Here is a 19,485-nt window from a genome sequence, read left to right as displayed (position 1 = left end):
ATTTAAAAATGTGTTTCTGCCTGCATTTATTTCCAGCATCTATTTTATGAAAATCTATTTATAGAATTTTTAAAAATCACATAGTAAAGCATGCATTAGGTTGCACATTACCAATAATTTATAGGGAGGAAGATTACTTCAATAGTTGTTAAGACAAGAAAGACAGGCTAATTGCCACAAAACATGTCAATGTAATTGTTATTAATATTTTATATCCAATGTAAAAATAACTTGAACGTAGACTATGCATATAAAATATAGTTACAATCTTCTTTGCAGGGGTACATATTTGAATACTACATTGCCAGCTTTTTCTTATTAAATTAGCATGATTTTAGTGACAAATGAAAGGGGGAGTGTGAATAAGAAAATATGTAAATATGTAGACTGGGGGATTATCGCTTGTTTTGCTTTAATACTATGTATTTATGTTTTGTCTTGAATTCATTAGGAGAGCAAAGTGAATTGTGTGATTTGCTTAGAGGACAATGCTGCTACAAAAACCTGTTCCACTGCAAGGCCAACTGCAGTTTTGAGGTAAGTTATTAATAAATGAAATAAAAAGAAAGAAGAGAACCTAATTTAAAAATTAAGAATAATAGGGAAAGAGGGAAATGCGTATACTTGAGTTGAATTTGTCAGCTTACCATTTGCCATAATCCTCTTATCATACTTTACTAGTGTCCAGCAAATAAATGTATAGAATTAATTAACTCACAGATTTTATTTTTTATCCTGATGCCCTTTCTGAACAACTCAAGAAGTAAAATCTCAAATACTTAGAAGGGAAGGTACAGCTAGGGTGTAAATTCTTAAGTGGATCATTTGTTTTTTATAAGTACAACTTTACACTATTTTATGAGAAACTTTTATACCAAATTCATATCTAATTTTATTCAATTATAAATTGCAGAGATCATTACAGAAAAGTGTTTTTTATTAAAATCAGTTCACTTTCTATTTTGAGGAAGTTTTATTTGAATTAATGTATAAGTAGAGATTTTCATGAATTAAAAAACAATTTAATGTTTCTTTTATCTACTTAGACTGAATAGTAGAATGTATTATATAAAGCCTTGCAACTTATTACTGACCATTGGTGTACTTGAAGTTATACTCCTCCACAGAAGTTTTGGTAATAATTCACAAGAGTGTAATGAGTAAGAATTGTTCCCTAGAAATAGAGTGAGAGTTAGGCAAATGACATATTGATAGTAATGATTTAGTTAAGCTTGTCTTGCTTTATTATATTAAAAGAAGGAAACCTTTAATACATGGCTCCTGGATAGAACTGCTTTTTAGGTTTTCCTATGTACTTAGAAATACAAAGCAAAGTTTAAAAGTAACCCTAGAAAGCAATAGCAATGGAGTTAAAGTTTTAAAGATAAAGAAGATGAATATAGCAGAAGCCTGTTTTGTAGGACTGGTCCACTTAATAGGGAGGAATTTGTCTAAAATACAAAAGTTTAAGCGGTGACTAGGTTTTGAAAGGGCTTATCAATTTTGACTGGTGAAAACTTAAATACTCACTTGTTACTTTCTAATATGTGAGTCACCTTTCATTTTAGTAATATTTATTAACTATCTGTTATGTACCACATTCTAATTAAGGCATTAGGATAAAACAGTGGACATAAAAATCCCAACTATCAAGGAGTATCCTATGAGGTAGACAGGGTACATGACTAAATTAAATAATGGTAACAATAATAATACAATATGATAACCAACGTTTTGGCCTAAGCACAAAACACATATCAAATTATTTAACCTTCATACCAATATTATGAGGCAATTACTAATAGCATTTCTATCATATAAATATGGAAACTGAAATATCCTGCTAAGTAATTTGCCCAAAATCACACGCTAGTAAAATACAGATCTGGTAAAGAGAAATATCACCACTGAAGGATATAGAGATATCACATAAGTACATGAAAAAACGTTCAATCCCATTAGTTATTTAGATAATTAAAAACACAATGAGATAACATCATCCAGGAATGTAAAATGATACGGCCATTCTCAAAAACAACTTAGCAGTTTCTTAAAAACAAAACACATGATTGGTGTAAAAGCCAGCAATTGCACTCCTGGTAATTTATCCCAGAGAAATGAAAATCTGTACATGAATGTTGATAACAGCTTTATTACTAATAGACAAAAACTGGAGACAACCCAGATGCTTTTCAACTGGTTAATTGTAAACAAATTGTGACACATCCATACCATGAAATACTATGCGGCAATAAAAAGAAACAAAGTAGTAATACAGGAACCTGGATAAATCCCTGGTGAATTGCCTTGAGTGGCAAAGATCAGTTCCATAGGGTTACTACTGCATGATTTTGTTTATATAACATTCATGAAATAACAAACGTATAATGATGGAGAACAGATTAATGGTTGCTGGGATTTAAGAATGGTGTGGAATAGTAAGAAATAGGATGTGGTTATAAAGGGTAACGTGAGGGATCCTAGTTTTGATGGAAATGTTCTGTATCTTGACTATATCAATGACTATATCCTGGCACAGTGATGCAATTAGGAGATATCAATTAAAGGATATAAGTAATCTCCATTATTTTCTACAATTTAACATGAATATTACAATTATCTCAGAATAAAAAGTTCAAAATAGTAAAAGGATATAAAATATATACCATGTTAAACTAATCAAAAGTCTGAATAGTTTTTCTAATGAATGTCAGAAACTTAATTTAATAGTCAAAAAAATGTTACCAGGGATAGAGAATGTCATTTCATAAACATGGCTCATTCATCAAAAGGGCATACAAATTCTAAACATTTATGTACCTAATGGCATAGTGTTTATAATATGAAGAAAAACTTTTGAAACTAAAAGGAGAAAAGAACACATCAAAATTATTGTCAGTGATTTCAACACTCTCCTCTCAGTAACTGATAAAACAGGTAGACAGAAAATCAGTAAGACTATAGAAAATTCAATCATTACTCCAAAAACAACAAACATGTCTATTGATACTTAAAAACCATACCACCTAACAACAGAATACAACAGTAGAATACAGATTATTTTCCCATTATTTTCAAACGCCTTCATAATATTTATCAAGGTAGAAAATCTTCTTGGACATAAAACAAGACTACATAAATGTAAAAGATTCAAGTGATATAAAATAATAATTAGAAATCAAGAAGAGAAAGATAACTATAAGAGCTCTAAATATTTGGAATTTAAATAAACTTTTAAATACAGGTCAAAGATGAAATTAAAACTAAGTATCTAAGGTATTTTGAACTAAATATAAAAACACAACATGTCAAATTTTGTGGAATATCACTAGATCACTATTTAGAGCTCTATGTAGAGCAGTAAATACCCAATAATATATAAAAAGAAAGGTCTTGAATCAGTGCGTAGTACTGACATAAAGATACAAATAAAAAAGATAAACAGAAAAGAACTGAGAGTCCACAAATAGATCCACACATATATGAACAACTGATTTATAACTCAGGTAAAAAAAAAAAAAAAAAAAAACAGTTTTCCTGAATGGTAATGCCTAGGTTTTCTTCTAGGGTTTTTATGGTTTTAGGTCTAACATTTAAGTCTTTAATCCATCTTGAATTGATTTTTTATAAGGTGTAAGGAAGGGATCCAGTTTCAGCTTTCTACATCTTTTTGTCTTTAACTGCTATATTCCTGCCTAGCTGCATCTCCAAGGCTAATCTAGGTTATCAAAGCTTTTCTTTCCTTAAAATACACCTTTCAAACCAATAGAAAAAGTTGACAGCTTTCTTTTAAAACACTACTGCATGTCACCTTTCAACATATCCAATAAAATGTTATTTGTACAATAAAAACAAAACAAAACAATTCAATGGAGATTGGATTTTGTTTTCAACAAATAATGACAGAAATCAAGTATTTATCCACAAGCATAAAAATAAAATACCTCACACCATTGATTAAAATTAACTAAAAAATCATAGACCTACATTTAAAACCTAAAATTACATCTAGAGAACACACAGGAAAATAACCCCTGTAACCTTAAAATAAGAACTATTTTTGATACAATACTACAAGTGTGATTCATATTAGAACAAATGGATAAGTTTATCTTCAATTTCATTCTTAAAGTTAGGAGAATAAAAGGCCAGCCACAGAGCAACAAAAACTATTTCTACTGTATATATCTGGTGAAGGAATAATAATTAAAATATGTCTGGAACTCTTAAAACTTATTGATAGTAAGCTAACAACCCAATTAAAGGACAAGGGCAAAAAACTTGAACAGCCATGTTACCAGAGAAGGTGTACTTATTTGATGGCAAACAAGCATGTGAAAAGACGTAAATACACATTAGTTATTAGAACAAGGCAAATGACAACCACAATGAGATACCATTATAATGACTACACATCTATTAAAATGGCTAAAATTAAAGAGGCTGACCATACCAATGGTTGACAAGGATGTGGAATGACGGAAACTCAAACATTCCTGCTAGGTATGTAAAAAGGAACAACAAATTTGGGAAACAGTTTGACAGTTTCTTAAAAAGTTAACCCTACACCTGCCATATGATTCACATATACCATACCAAATACTTATCACAAACATATTACTGTAATCATAAGTTTCATTTCTGTGAAATAATTATTTAGTATGGAATACGTAAATCATAAGGTTTATTCATAATTGTCTTGAAGACAACTCAAATGTTTATTAACAAGTGAAATTGTGGTACATTCATGAAATCAAAAGCTACCCAGCACAAACTTGAAAAAGAATAAAATATTGATACAAATTACAACATGGATGAACCTGAAAAGAGTTATGTTGAGTGAAATAATCCAGACAAAAAAGACAATATATTGTGTGATTTCATTATGTAATATTCTAGTAACTGCAAACTAATCTGTATTACCAGAAAGTTGTTCAGTGGTTTTCTGGAGATGAAAGCAAGTGTAGGAAAAAGTGAGAAAGAGAGGTTAAAAAGAGGCAAGAAGAAAATATCAAAAATATATAAAAAATCCAAACAATTCAACAGTAAGAAAACAAATAACCAACTTTTTAAATGGGCAAATGAAATAGATAGATATTTTTCAAAAGACTACATGGAAATGATTGACAGGTATATGAAAAAAATATTCACCATCACTAATCATCAGGGAAATGCAAGTTGAAACAGCAGTGAGATGTCACCGCACAGCTGTTAGAATGGCTACTATCAAAAAGATTTTAAAAATAAATGCTGGCATGGATGTGGAGCCCTTGTATACTGTTAGTGGGAAAGTAGTCAGTAAAGCCATTATAGAAAATATTAAGGAGATTCCTCAAAAAATTAATATCATCCGGCAATTCTCCACTGCTGGTTATATCGAAAGGTATGAAGTCAGTATGTCAACAAGATATCTGTACTCCCATGTTCATTGCAGCATTATTCACAATAGCCAAGACATGAAATCAATCCATGTCTATCAATGGATGAGGTATGAAGTACACACACACACACACACACACACACACACAATACTATTCAGCTTTTTAAAAGCTTTTTTATTTGTCCATGTCATTTACAACAACATAGACAAATATAGAGGAAATTATGCTAAGTAAAATAAGACACAGAAAGAGAAATACTGTAAAATCTAACTTATACAGAGGATCTAAAACAGTCAAACTTGTAGAAGCAGAGTAGACAAATGGTGACTAGAGGCTGGGGAATGAAAGAACTGAGGAGTTGTTGGTCGAAGGATACAAAACTTCAGTTCGACAGAAGGAATAGATTCATGAGATCTTTTGTACATCATGGAGATGATTATTAAAAACAATATATTGTCAATCTAAAACTTTCTAAGAGTGTATATTTTAAGTGTTCTCACCACAAAAAAATCATGAGTATAGGAGGTACCATATATGCTAATTAGCTTGATTTCATAAGCCATTCTACAGTATATACATTTATCAAAACATGTTGTCTACCAAAAATATATACAATTTTTTATTTGTGATTTTTTTAAAAATAAAAAGAATAGGCAAGAGGAATTTTGTTCCTTATCTTTATTGTGTAATTGTTTCATATATACTTATATATTTTAAAATTTGTAAATTGTACACTTGAAATGCATGCAATTTGTTGCACATTAATTATGTATTCATAAATCAGTTAACAAGACTGATCTAGTTTTAGACACATTTTCTAAAAATGAAATAGGCATTTTGAATGTAGACATTTTTTCTTTCACTGTGCTTTATTGAGAAACATATAAAGCCTAAATTGTAAAGTGTATTTTTTGAAGGGAATTCAGGTGTACATTCCCTTGCTTCCAGTAGCTTGAAAGTTTAAACCTCCCAAAACAGATGGCATTAAGCTCTCCGAATTGAAACCTCTAGAGCTAAAACTCCTCAAATTTTTGTGCTCTGAAGGTCAGCACTGTGTACTTACATCTCTTCTTGTTTGTCTTATGTTCATTTCTTATATCTCAGTTCTCATTTTTTTAACTTCTGTATGAACTATTTAATTTTGCATGATAATAATTAAGCCAGCCTTTATTGTTCTTTACTTCTGGCTTATTTTTAACCTCAGTCACATTCAATTTTGCACAAGTCATAAAATCAATCACGTCATAAAATCAATCATGTCATAAAACAAAATAGTTTTAATATAGTAATGCATCAATTTGGAAATGTGGGAAAGTGTTAGGTTTCTGAACTGTCAAAATTTCTGGTTTTCTTACTTTAACATTATATTCATTTAAGTTTATTACTTGAGTAAAATTTTTATTATTTTTAATTGAGGTAAACACATTATTTCCTTATAGTATAAGTCATCTTTTTATTATAGTGTTTGCTGAGATTATATGGTAGGCATCTTTTTTTGTTTGTGTTGCTATAAAGGAATAATACTTGAGGCTGGGTAATTTATAAAGAAGAGAGGTTTATTTGACTCATAGTTCTACTGGCTGTACAAAAAAGCATGGCACTGATATCTGCTTGTGCTGAGTGACAAAGGCTACTTCCACTCATGGCAGAAGGCAAAAAGGAGCATGTGTGTGCACAGATCACATGGCAAGAGAGGAAACAAAAGTTAGAGTACAGGTTCCAGTCTCTTTGTAACAACCAGCTCTAATGGGAACTAACAGAGCAAGAACTGACTCACACCCATTCCAGGGAGGGCATTAATCTACCCATAAGGGATCCATTCCCACAACCCAAACAACTCCTATGAGGCCCCACCTGCAACCTTGGAAATCAAATTTCAACTTGAGGTTTGAGGGAACAAACATCCAGCTACAGCAGTAAGCATTTATATTTTAGGTAACTCGTATTTCAAATAGTTTTCACAGAATCATGTGCAAATCATTATTTATATACCATGATATATATAGCTTTATAATGAAGAGAGAAGGGTGACAGAAGTATAAGTCTACAGTAACTTTATAAACAAGATAATATTTGACATTAATGTTTTCTGAAATATATCAAAGCAGGTCTAAAGGAATGCAAGCTATAATATTCTACTTAAATATATTTATAAGCAATAATTTTATTGTGAATGTATAAAATCCTGTATTTAAAATTATTTAAAATTCCTAGTATTTGTACAATATTATGGTTTTTAACCTTGTCCTTATTTATAAATTATTTAATTCAGTAATATTTTCTGACTTTGACTTACTTCCTTCTCACAATCCTCTAGACAAACATGCATAATAAAAAGGTTAACTAAGACTATCAACTTGAGGTTTTATTCACTTTATTTTTTTTTTCGTTATTATACTTTAAGTTCTAGGGTACCTGTGCACAACCGGCAGGTTTGTTATATATGTATACATGTGCCATGTTGGTGTGCTGCACCCATTAACTTGTTATTTACATTAGGTATTTCTCCTAATGCTATCCTTCCCAACTCCCCACACCCCATGACAGGCACCAGTCTGTGATGTGCCCTGCCCTGTGTCCAAGTGTTCTCATTGTTCAATTCCCACCTATGAATGAGAACATGCAGTGTTTGATTTTCTGTCCTTGCGATAGTTTGCTCAGAATGATGGTTCCCAGCTTCATCCTTGTCGCTACAAAGGACATGAACTCATCCTTTTTTATGGCTGCATAGTATTCTGTGGTGTATGTGTGCCACATTTTCTTAATCCAGTCTATCATTGATGGACATTTGGGTTGGTTCCAAGTCTTTGCTATTGAGAATAGTGCCGCAATAAACATACGCGTGCATGTGTCTTTATAGCAGCATGATTTATAATCCTTTGGGTATATAGCCAGTAATGGGATCGCTGGGTCAAATGGTAATTCTAGTTCTAGATCCTTGAGGGATCGCCACACTGTCTTCCACAATGGTTGAACTAGTTTACAGTCCCACCAACAGTGTAAAAGTGTTCCTATTTCTCCACATCCTCTCCAGCACCTGTTGTTTCCTGACTTTTTAATGATCGCCCTTCTAACTGGTGTGAGATGGTATCTCACTGTGGTTTTGATTTGCATTTCTCTGATGGCCAGTGATGATGAGCATTTTTTCATGTGTCTGGCTGCATAAATGTCTTCTTTTGAGAAGTGTCTGTTTACATCCTTCACCCACTTTTTGATGGAGTTTTTGATTTTTTCTTGTAAATTTGTTTAAGTTTTTTTGTAGATTCTGGATATTAGCCCTTTGTCAGATGGGTAGATCGCAAAAATTTTCTCCCATTTTGTAGGTTGCCTGTTCACTCTGATGGTAGTTTCTTTTGCTGTGCAGAAGCTCTTTAGTTTAATGAGATCCCATTTGTCAATTTTGGCTTTTGTTGCCATTGTTTCTGATGTTTTACTCATGAAGTCCTTGCCCATGCCTATGTCCTGAATGGTATTGCCTAGGTTTTTATGGTTTTAGGTCTAACATGTAAGTTTTTAATCCATCTTGAATTAATTTTTGTATGAGGTGTAAGGAAGGGATCCAGTTTCAGCTTTCTACATATGGCTAGCCGGTTTTCCCAGCACCATTTATTAAATAGGGAATCCTTTCCCCATTTCTTGTTTTTTTTTTTTCTGTTTTTTTAAAGATCAGATGGTTGTAGATGTGTGGTATTATTTCTGAGGGCTCTGTTCTGTTCCATTGGTCTATATCTCTGTTTTGGTACCAGCACCATGCTGTTTTGGTTACTGTGGCCTTGTAGTATAGTTTGAAGTCAGGTATCATGATGCCTCCACCTTTGTTCTTTTGGCTTAGGATTGTCTAGGCATTGCAGGCTCTCTTTTGGTTCCATATGAACTTTAAAGTAGTTTTTTCCAATTCTGTGAAGAAAGTCATTGGTAGCTTGATGGGGATGGCATTGAATCTATAAATTACCTTGGGCAGTATGGCCATTTTTATGATATTGATTCTTTCTATACATGAGCATGGAATGTTCTTCCAGTTGTTTGTGTCCTCTTTTATTTCCTTGAGCAGTGGTTTGCTGTTCTCCTTGAAGAGGTCCTTCACATCCCTTGTAAGTTGGATTCCTAGGTATTTTATTCTCTTTGAAGCAATTGTGAGTGGGAATTCACTCATGATTTGACTCTCTGTTTGTCTGTTATTGGTGTATAGGAATGTTTGTAATTTTCGCACATTGATTTTGTATCCTGAGAATTTGCTGAAGTTGCTTATCAGCTTAAGGAGATTTTGGGCTGAGACAATGGGGTTTTCTAAATATACAATCATGTCATCTGCAAACAGGGACAATTTGACTTCCTGTTTTCCTAAATGAATACCCTTTATTTCTTTCTCCTGCCTGATTGCCCTGGCCAGAACTTCCAACACAGTGTTGAATAGGAGTGGTGAGAGAGGGCATCCCTGTCTTGTGCCAGTTTTCAAAGAGAATGCTTCCAGTTTTTCCCATTCAGCATGGTACTGGCTGTGGGTTTGTCATAAATAGCTCTATTATTTTGGGATACATCCCATCAATACCTAGTTTATTGAGAGTTTTTAGCATGAAGGGCTGTTGAATTTTGTTGAAGGCCTTTTCTACACCTATTGAGATAACCATGTGGTTATTGTCTTTGGTTCTGTTTATATGCTGGACTAAGTTTGTTGATTTGCGTCGGTTGAACCAGCCTTGCATCCCAGGGATGAAGCCCACTTGATCATGGTGGAAAAACTTTTTAATGTGCTGCTGGATTCGGTTTGCCAGTATTTTATTGAGGATTTTTGCATTGATGTTCATCAGGGATATTGGTCTAAAATTCTCTTTTTTTGTTGTGTCTCTGCCAGGCTTTGGTATCAGGATGATGCTGGCCCCATAAAATGAGTTAGGGAGGATTCCCTCTTTTTCTATTGATTGTAAAAGTTTCACAAGGAATGGTATCAGCTCCTCCTTGTACCTCTGGTAGAATTTGACTGTGAATCCATCTGGTCCTGAGCTTTTATTGGTTGGTAGGCTATTAATTACTGCCTCAATTTCAGAACTTGTTATTTGCCGATTCAGGGATTCAACTTCTTCCTGGTTTAGTGTTGGGGGGGGGTGTATGTGTCCAGGAATTTATCCCTTTCTTCTAGATTTTCTAGTTTATTTGTGCAGAGGTGTTTATAGTATTATCTGATGGTAGTTTTTATTTCTGTGGGATTGGTGGTGATATCCTCTTTATCATTTTTTATTGTGCCTATTTGATTCTTCTCTCTTTTCTTCTTTATTAGTCTTACTAGCGGTCTGTCAATTTTGTTGATCTTTTCAAAAAACCAGCTCCTGGATTCATTGATTTTTTTAAGGGTTTTTTGTGTGTCTATTTCCTTCAGTTCTGCACTGATCTTAGTTATTTCTTGCCTTCTGCTAGCTTTTGAATGTGTTTGCTCTTGTTTCTCTAGTTCTTTTAATTGTGATGGTAGGGTGTCAATTTTAGATCTTTCCTGTTTAATCTTGTGGGCATTTAGTGCTCTAAATTTCCCTCTACACACTACTTTAAGTGTGTCCCAGAGATTCTGGTATGTTGTGTCTTTGTTCTCATTGGTTTCAAAGAACATCTTTATTTCTGCTTTCATTTCATTATGTACCCAGTAGTCATTCAGGAGCAGGTTGTTCAGTTTCCATGTAGTTGAGCAGTTTTGAGTGAGTTTCTTAAAACTTAGTTCTAGTTTGATTGCACTGTGGTCTGAGAGACAGTTTGTTATGATTTCTGTTATTTTACATTTGCTGAGAAGTGCTTTACTTCCAACTATGTGGTCAATTTTAGAATAAGTGTGATGTGGTGCTGAGAAGAATGTATATTCTGTTGATTTGGGGTGGAGAGTTCTGTAGATGTTTATTAGGTCCACTTGGTGCAGAGCTGAGTTCAAGTCCTGGATATCCTTGTTAACTTCCTGTCTCGTTGCTCTGTCTAATGTTGATAGTGGGGTGTTAAAGTTTCCCATTATTAATGAGTGAGAGTCTAAGTCTCTTTGTAGGTCACTAAGGACTTGCTTTATGAATCTGGGTGCTCCTGTATTGGGTGCATATATATTTAGGATACTTAGCTCTTCTTGTTGAATTGATCCCTTTACCATTATGTAGTGATCTTGTCTCTTTCGATCTTTGTTGGTGTAAAGTCTGTTTTATCAGAGGCCAGGATTGCAACCCCTGCCTTTTCAGTTTTCCATTTGTTGTTTGATCTTCCTCCATCCCTTTATTTTGAGCCTATATGTGTCTCTGCATGTGAGATGGGTCTCCTGAATACAGCACACTGAAGGGTCTTGACTCTTTATCCAATTTGCCAGTCTGTGTCTTTTAATTGGAGCATTTAGCCCTTTTACATTTAAGGTTAATATTGTTATGTGTGAATTTGATCCTGTCATTATGATGTTAGCTGGTTATTTTGCTTGTTAGTTGATGCAGTTTCTTCCTAGCATCGATGGTCTTTACAATTTGGCATGTTTTTGCAGTGGCTGGTACTGGTTGTCCCTTTCCATGTTTAGTGCTTCCTTCAGGAGCTCTTGAAAGGCAGGCCTGATGGTGACAGAATCTCTCAGCATTTGCTTGTCTGTAAAGGATTTTATTTCTCCTTCACTTATGAAGCTTAGTTTCGCTGGATATGAAATTCTGGGCTGAAAATTCTTTAAGAATGTTGAATATTGGCCCCCACTCTCTTCTGGCTTGTAGAGTTTCTGCTGACAGATCTGCTGTTAGTCTGATGGGCTTCCCCTTGTGGTTAACCCGACCTTTCTCTCTGGCTGCCCTTAACGTTTTTTCCTTCATTTCAACCTTGGTGAATCTGACAATTATGTGTCTTAGGGTTACTCTTCTCAAGGAGTATCTTTGTGGTGTTCTCTGTATTTCCTGAATTTGAAAGTTGGTCTGCCTTGCTAGATTGGGGATGTTCTCCTGGATGATATCCTGAAGAGTGTTTTCCAACTTGGTTCCATTCTCCCTATCACTTTCAAGTACACCAATCAAACGTGGATTTGGTCTTTTCATATAATCCCATATTTCTCAGAGGCTTTGTTCATTCCTTTCTACTCTTTTTTCTCTAAACTTCTCTTCTTGCTTCATTTCATTCATTTGATCTTCAATCACTGATACCCTTTCTTCCACTTGATCGAATTGGCTACTGAAGCTCGTGCCTGCATCATGTAGTTCTCATGACATGGTTTTCAGCTCCATCATGTTATTTAAGGTCTTCTCTACGCTGTTTATTCTAGTTAGCCATGCATCTAATCTTTTTTCAAGGTTTTTAGCTTCTTTGTTTTGGGTTCGAACATCTTCCTTTAGCTCGGAGAAGTTTGTTATTACCGATCTTCTGAAGCCTTCTTCTCTCAACTAGTCAAAGTCATTCTCCATCCAGCTTTGTTCCGTTGCTGGCGAAGAGCTGCAATCCTTTGGAGGAGAAGAGGTGCTCTGATTTTCAGAATTTTCAGCTCTTCTGCTCTGGCTTCTCTCCATCTATGTGGTTTTATTTACCTTTGGTCTTTGATGATGGTGACCTACAAATGGGTTTTGGTTTGGATGTCCTTTTTGTTGATGTTGATGCTATTCCTTTCTGTTTGTTAGTTTTCCTTCTAATAGTCAGGACCCTCAGCTGCAGATCTGTTGGTTTGCTGGAGGTCCACTCCAGACCCTGTTTGCCTGGGTATCACCAGTGGAGGCTGCAGAACAGCAAATATTGCAGAACAGCAAATGTTGCTGCCTGATCCTTCCTCTGGAAGCTTTGTCTCAGAGGGGCACCCAGCTGTATGAGGTGTCAGTCTGCCCCTACTGGGAGGTGTCTCCCAGTTAGCCTACTCAGGGGTCAGGGACCCACTTGATGAGGCAGTCTGTCCATTCTTAGATCTCAAATTCCATACTGGGAGAACCACTACTCTCTTGAAAGCTGTCAGACAGGGACATTTAAGTCTGCAGAAGTTTCTTCTGCCTTTTGTTCAGCTATGCCCTGCCCCCAGAGGTGGAGTCTACAGAAGCAGGCAGGCCTCGTTGAGCTGTGGTGGGCTCCACCCAGTTTGAGCTTCCTGGCTGTTTTGTTTACCTAGTCAAGCCTCAGCAATGGTGGACATCCCTCCCCCAGCCTCGCTGCCACCTCGCAGTTCAATCTCGGACTGCTGCACTAGCAGTGAGCAAGGCTCTGTGGGCATGTGACCCACCGAGCCAGGTGTAGGATATAATCTCCTGGTGTGCCATTTGCTAAGACTGTTGGAAAAGCTCAGTATTAGGGCGGGAGTATCCCGATTTTCCAGGTACCGTCTGTCACAGCTTCCCTTGGCTAGGAAAGGGAATTCCCTGACCCCTTGCACTTCCCAGATCAGGCGATGCCCCACCCTGCTTCGGCTCACACTCTGTGGGCTGCACCCACTGTCCAACAAGTCCCAGTGAGATGAACCTGGTACCTCAGTTGGAAATGCAGAAATCACCTGTCTTCTGCGTCGCTCATGCTAGGAGCTGTAGACTGGAGCTGTTCCTATTCGGCTGTCTTGGAACTGAGAGGAAGCAATTCTTTTTGAGGTTTAAGTGACTGCTAGTAAAGTGTATCTTACAGTGTGGGGGATGAGGCCGCAGGAGCAGACTGAGTCACTGAGGTCCAACCACTGTTGGTGGTTGGCATAGTCACCGTGGCACAGGAAGTACTGGAGGCCTGAGTAGTTGGGCTGCTCATAGAGCATCCAATAGCCACTGTCCACTTCAACCTGAGTTTTTAACATAAACTTCCTAACTATCAAATTAAGATATTTCTCAAGTAAACAAATAAATGAGCAAATGGGTGAATGGGTCAATAAGAGAATGCTAAAATGATACCAATTAGAATGCAGAAAAACAGGTTTGGATATGAAACAATTGAAATTCTCATACATTGCTGGTGTGAACATAAAATGGTATGGCCATTTTAATACAGATACAATTGTAGTTTTATATTTGTCCTTATTTATAAATAATCGATTTCAACAGTAGTCATTTTCAGATTTTTTATTAGATTCTAGCTGCACTCCTCTAGATAAATAAAAATTCATTAAAAGGGCAACTAAAAGTATCAGTTTGAATCTTTTAAGTGTTCAAATCATCCTAGGGTATTTTTCAAGTAAAAACAAAAACAAATAGCAAGAAGAAGCTAGTGAAAATGCAAACAGACCCTAGTAGTGATCACTTAAAAGTCGTATTGTTCATGGTCACTCATTATTCTATCATAAAACTGCATGATATTATCATTGCCCACTTTATTCTCATTGAGATCAGCAAATAGTCTTGAAAATTTATGAGGCAGAATTTGCAAATCTGGGCTGCTGACATTTGTGGTGATCAGTGGGTTACAGGATTCCCTTGACAGATTTGTCCCCATAATGGGAGCTAAGGCTTCCTAAGCAATCCATATTTTCTCAGTTTTACTCATCCAATTTGACCCTGAAAAGGCAGAGCTATATTACTGTTTTCTGTTTATGGGAGGAGTGAAGTGGTACAAATAATTTGTGTGTGTGTGTGTGTGTGTGTGTGTGTGTGTGTGTGTGAGAGAGAGAGAGAGAGAGAGAGAGAGAGAGAGAGAGACAGATCAATGTCAAAAATCAAATGTCAGGCACTATTGTGACTGTAATCAGTCACGTCTATTCTATGTGTTTGGTTAATATCTGTAAGTTTCTGAATATGAAAAAGAAATGAGATGGTCCAGATGTTTACAAGAAGGAGTCAGACTCCTTAGAATATTTGAAGAGATTTATTCTGAGCCAAATATGATTGACTGTGGCCCATGACACAGCCCTCAGGAGGTCCTGGGAACATGTGCCCAAGGTGATTGGGGTGCAGCTTGGTTTTACACAGTTTAGGGAGGCATGAGACTTCAGTCAAATACATTTAAATATATTTGAGAAATACATTGATTTGGTCCAGAAAGGTGGGACAATTCCAAGCCAGTGGGGCCGGTAGTGGGGGGGTTATTGTACAAGCTATAGGTAAATTTAAACATTTTCTTGTTGACAACAGGTTGAGTTTGTCTAAAGACCTGGGATCAATAATAAGCAATGTCTGGGTTGCTATAAGAGGTTATGGAGACCAAAGTTTTATTACACAGATGAAGCCTCCAGGTAGCAGGTTTCAGAGAGAATAGTATATAAAATGTTTCCTATCAGACTTGAAGTCTGTGTTGATGGTAATGTCTTCCTATCATAGCCTGAAGCAGTCCTTCAGGTTAAATTTTAGAAGAGTTCTGGCTGAGGAGGAAGTCTGTTCAGATAGTTGAGGGGCCTTAGAATTTTATTTTTGGTTTACACAGATAAGAACTCTGAAGGATTTAATAGTAAGAAAATGACCTGGTAGCTACAAAATTGGACACTGAGGGTTTGCAGTATATCACCCAATCCTCCTTCAACTCACTTGTGAGCATCTAGGCCTGTGCCCCTGGCCCATCATCTGGAAGAAATTGGCTTGATCGGGCTTCTTTTCTGACATACCTAATCTCTCTGCTGGTGGGGAAGGCAGGAAGCCTGGAATATCTGAGGAATGTGGTGAAAGTGGAAAGAAACCATGTGTTAAAGACATCCATTTTGTGGACTACAAATTTTCAAAGAGAAATTTATTTCCTTTTTGAAAAATTAATGATGTTTCTTATTTAAAAAAAAAAGCCATGCTGAAAATCATAATGATTAACATGTATTGGATATCAATTTTGTGACATGCTTCCTTCCAAATAATTTTCATGTAATAATTCCTTTCATCCCATCAACAACCCACTTACATTGTTATTATCTTCGTTTTAAAGATGAGAGAGCTAATTAATGAGACCAAGTTTCAGAGTAGGAATTTCAATTATGACTTTGAACCTAGTCTGGCTCTGCACAGTGTACTCTTAAGCAGTTGCTTAGGAAAGAAAGCAAAGAGAAATAAGTAAATACATAAGATGATTTTTTCACTTTAAATATTATACGTTTAAATATTTTACAAAATAGTGATTCACAAAAAACTCATTTTGTTATGACAAAAACAGACATTTTATGAAAAATTCCTGATATCTAATTAATGTATAGTAATAATTAAATTTTGTGGCATCTTTTTAATCTGTATTCATTCACAATTTCAGGTACAGGCAAACTTAAGATAAATTAAGCATTTACAATGTTCTTATAATATCAGTGAAGTACTTTGCATTGGTATTATATCTGTGATTTATATGCTACAAGCTGTGAGACAAAATGAGTACTATTTTATACCTTAGTTTTGCTTTTTATTCCACAAATAAAAAGCTGAAGACGTTTCCCTTCTGGTGACAACATCGAAAGGGCCTCTTAGAGGTGATAAATCTTAAAGAAAAATGTACGTCCAAGAGCATATTAATTCATTCATTCAGTGCATATTTGTTGTGGCCTACTATATTCTAGGTCCTGGGGACATAGTGACAAATAAAACTGACAGTGTTTCTTCCTAAAGGGAACTGTAGCCTCTACTCTAACCTAAAGGATATGTAACTTCTACTTTTTCTCATAAAGCTCAAAATCTTTCTTAGTAGGGGAAGATGGAGAAAACCAAGGCAAAAGAGCATTTATTAAAAATTCAATCACTGCCTATTATTAAGAAATCAATTTCAAAAAAGAAAACCTCAATATGACCTTACAAGCGAGGACTCAGTAAAAGGAAAAATAAATGTTTTGTTCAGGGTCACAAATCTGTGTAAGGGTCACAGCAACAAAGGAGATTGGTCTCCTGATTCTAAGATCAATTCTTTTTTTGCTAGACTGGCCTACTACTTAGTGAACCTGAAAAGATTTTTAAAATTATTTTTAATATTACTCCAACAAGTTTAATGCACAGTGGAATTCATAATTTACATTTCCAGGGATATCTTTTTAAAGTGATTTTTAAAAACTGATTAATCCTAAATAGATGAGTGTCCAAAGAAACAAACTCCCAGAATATGTATAAAAGGAGATATTTTTCACTTTTTTTGACCCCAATTTTACACCTGGTTCCTTAGCAGTAAGAGTCATGTGAGTAAAGACATCTGCTTATTTAATGGTAACAAATATTAATGAGTTCTAAAGATTATTATTCTTTTTTAATGCAATTTTGCATTGCCAAGATCAAAAGCAAGAAACCAAAATGAAACTTTACCAATTGCCCAAACTTTAGAACTGATTAAAGTTAATGGAATAGAAATTTCCTTATTAGTATATTTTTATTTCTGTCTCCAGAGTGAGTAATTGTTCTAGGAATCAGAGGTAAGGCAAACGGTAGAAACTGGGAAGAGATGAGGCCTTGGAGTGTAAAAAGGTTCCTGCAGTTGGATTCAAAATGCAGTTGGACTCAAAATGAGGCTGAGGCAGTCTAAGTCTGAGGTTCCCTTGGACAAAGAATTAAGACTATGCTGGGGCTTCAGAATGCAAATCGTGTTCAGTCTCAGACACTCCCCTTTCTTTCACTGTCCCTTCCCTCCTGAATAGTGACCTGAAGTCACGATTTTTTGTTTGTTTGTTTTGAAGGTAGGATCTCACTATGTTGCCCAGGCTTGTCTCAAACTCCTGGGCTGAAATGATCCTCTCACCTCAGCCTTCTTAGTAGCTGAGACTACAAGCTTGTGCCATTGTGGACTGAAGTCACTTCCTATCAAACTGCTTGTCATCAGTTCAAATCTGTCCCCAAGGCAGCTTCTATATTTTATTCTTTAATTAAATGTAAAGATAGAGAAAAGAAACAAAATATTTGGAAATTTAGATCCCAGGTGTGTGAAAGGATATCTTACCTAATTGTGTCCAGAATTGGTGGGTTCTTGGTCTCACTGACTTCAAGAATGAAGCCACGGACCCTCAAGGTGAGTGTTACAGCTTTTAAGGTTGCTCGTCTGGAGTTTGTTCCTTGTGATGTTAGGATGTGTTCGGAGTTTCTTCCTTCTGGTGGGTTTGTGGTCTCGCTGGCTCAAGAGTGAAGCTGCGGACCTTCACGGTGAGTGTTACAGCTCTTAAGGCAGCGTGTCTGGAGTTGTTCATTCCTCCTGGTGGATTCGTGGTCTCGCTGGCTTCAGGAGTGAAGCTGCAGACCTTCGCAGTGAGTGTTACAGCTCATAAACGCAGTGTGGACCCAAAGAGTGAACAGCAGCAAGATTTATTGCAAAGAGCGAAAGAACAAACCTTCCACAGCATTGAAGGGGACCCAAGAGGGTTGCCACTGCTGGCTCATGCAGCCTGCTTTTATTTTCTTATCTGGCCCCACCCACATCCTGCTGATTGGTAGAGCCCAGTGGTCTGTTTTGACCGGGCGCTGATTGGTGCGTTTACAATCCCTGAGCTAGACACAAAGGTTCTTCACCTACCCACTAGATTAGCTAGATATAGAGTGTGGATACAAAGGTTCTCCAAGTCCCCACCAGAGTAGCTAGATACAGAGTGTCCATTGGTGCATTCACAAACCCTGAGCTAGACACAGGGTGCTGATTGGTGTGTTTACAAACCTTGAGCTAGACACAGAGTGCCGATTGGTGTATTTACAATCCCTGAGCTAGACACAAAGGTTCTCCACGTCCCCACCAGACTCAGAAGCCCAGCTGGCTTCACCCAGTGGATCTCGCACTGGGGCTGCAGGTGGAGCTGCCTGCCAGTCCCATGCTGTGCACCCACACTCCTCAGCCCTTGGGTGGTCATGGGACTGGGTGCCATGGAGCAGGGGGAGCGATTGTCGGGGAGGTTCAGGCTGCGCAGGAGCCCACGGTGAGGAGGGGAGGTTCAGGCATGGCGTGCTGCAGGTCCCGAGCCCTGGCCCACTGGGGAGGCAGCTAAGGCCCGGCAAGAAATGGAGTGCAGCGCCGGTGGGCCGGCACTGCTGGGGGACCCAGCACACCCTCCGCAGCCGCTGGCCCGGGTGCTAAGCCCCTCATTGCCCAGGGCCGGCGGGGCTCGCTGGCCGCTCCGAGTGTGGGGCCCGCCAAGCCCACGCCCATCCAGAACTCCAGCTGGCCTGCAAGTGCCGCAGGCAGCCCCGGTTCTCGCTCACGCCTCTCCCTCCACACCTCCTTGCAAGCTGTGGGAGCCGGCTCCGGCCTTGGCCAGCCCAGAAAGGGGCTCCCACAGTTCAGCGGTGGGCTGAAGTGCTCCTCA

General features: G+C 36.9%; 1 long non-coding RNA gene across 1 annotated transcript in view; it reads left to right on the top strand.

Moving 5' to 3' along the window:
* The window catches only part of LOC129030077 (uncharacterized), a 1,381,814-nt gene that overhangs the window by 722,282 nt on the left and 640,047 nt on the right, over window positions 1-19,485 (top strand). Inside the window, exon 6 of the long non-coding RNA XR_008500551.1 lies at window positions 452-537. This is a non-coding gene — a long non-coding RNA (uncharacterized LOC129030077). The remainder of the gene's footprint in view (window positions 1-451; window positions 538-19,485) is intronic.

The sequence above is a fragment of the Pongo pygmaeus genome, chromosome 12, assembly GCF_028885625.2.
Source record: "Pongo pygmaeus isolate AG05252 chromosome 12, NHGRI_mPonPyg2-v2.0_pri, whole genome shotgun sequence".
Lineage (NCBI taxonomy): Eukaryota > Metazoa > Chordata > Mammalia > Primates > Hominidae > Pongo > Pongo pygmaeus.
The sequence above is the reverse complement of the archived record's forward strand: the minus strand, read 5'-3'. Positions and strand labels throughout refer to the sequence as shown.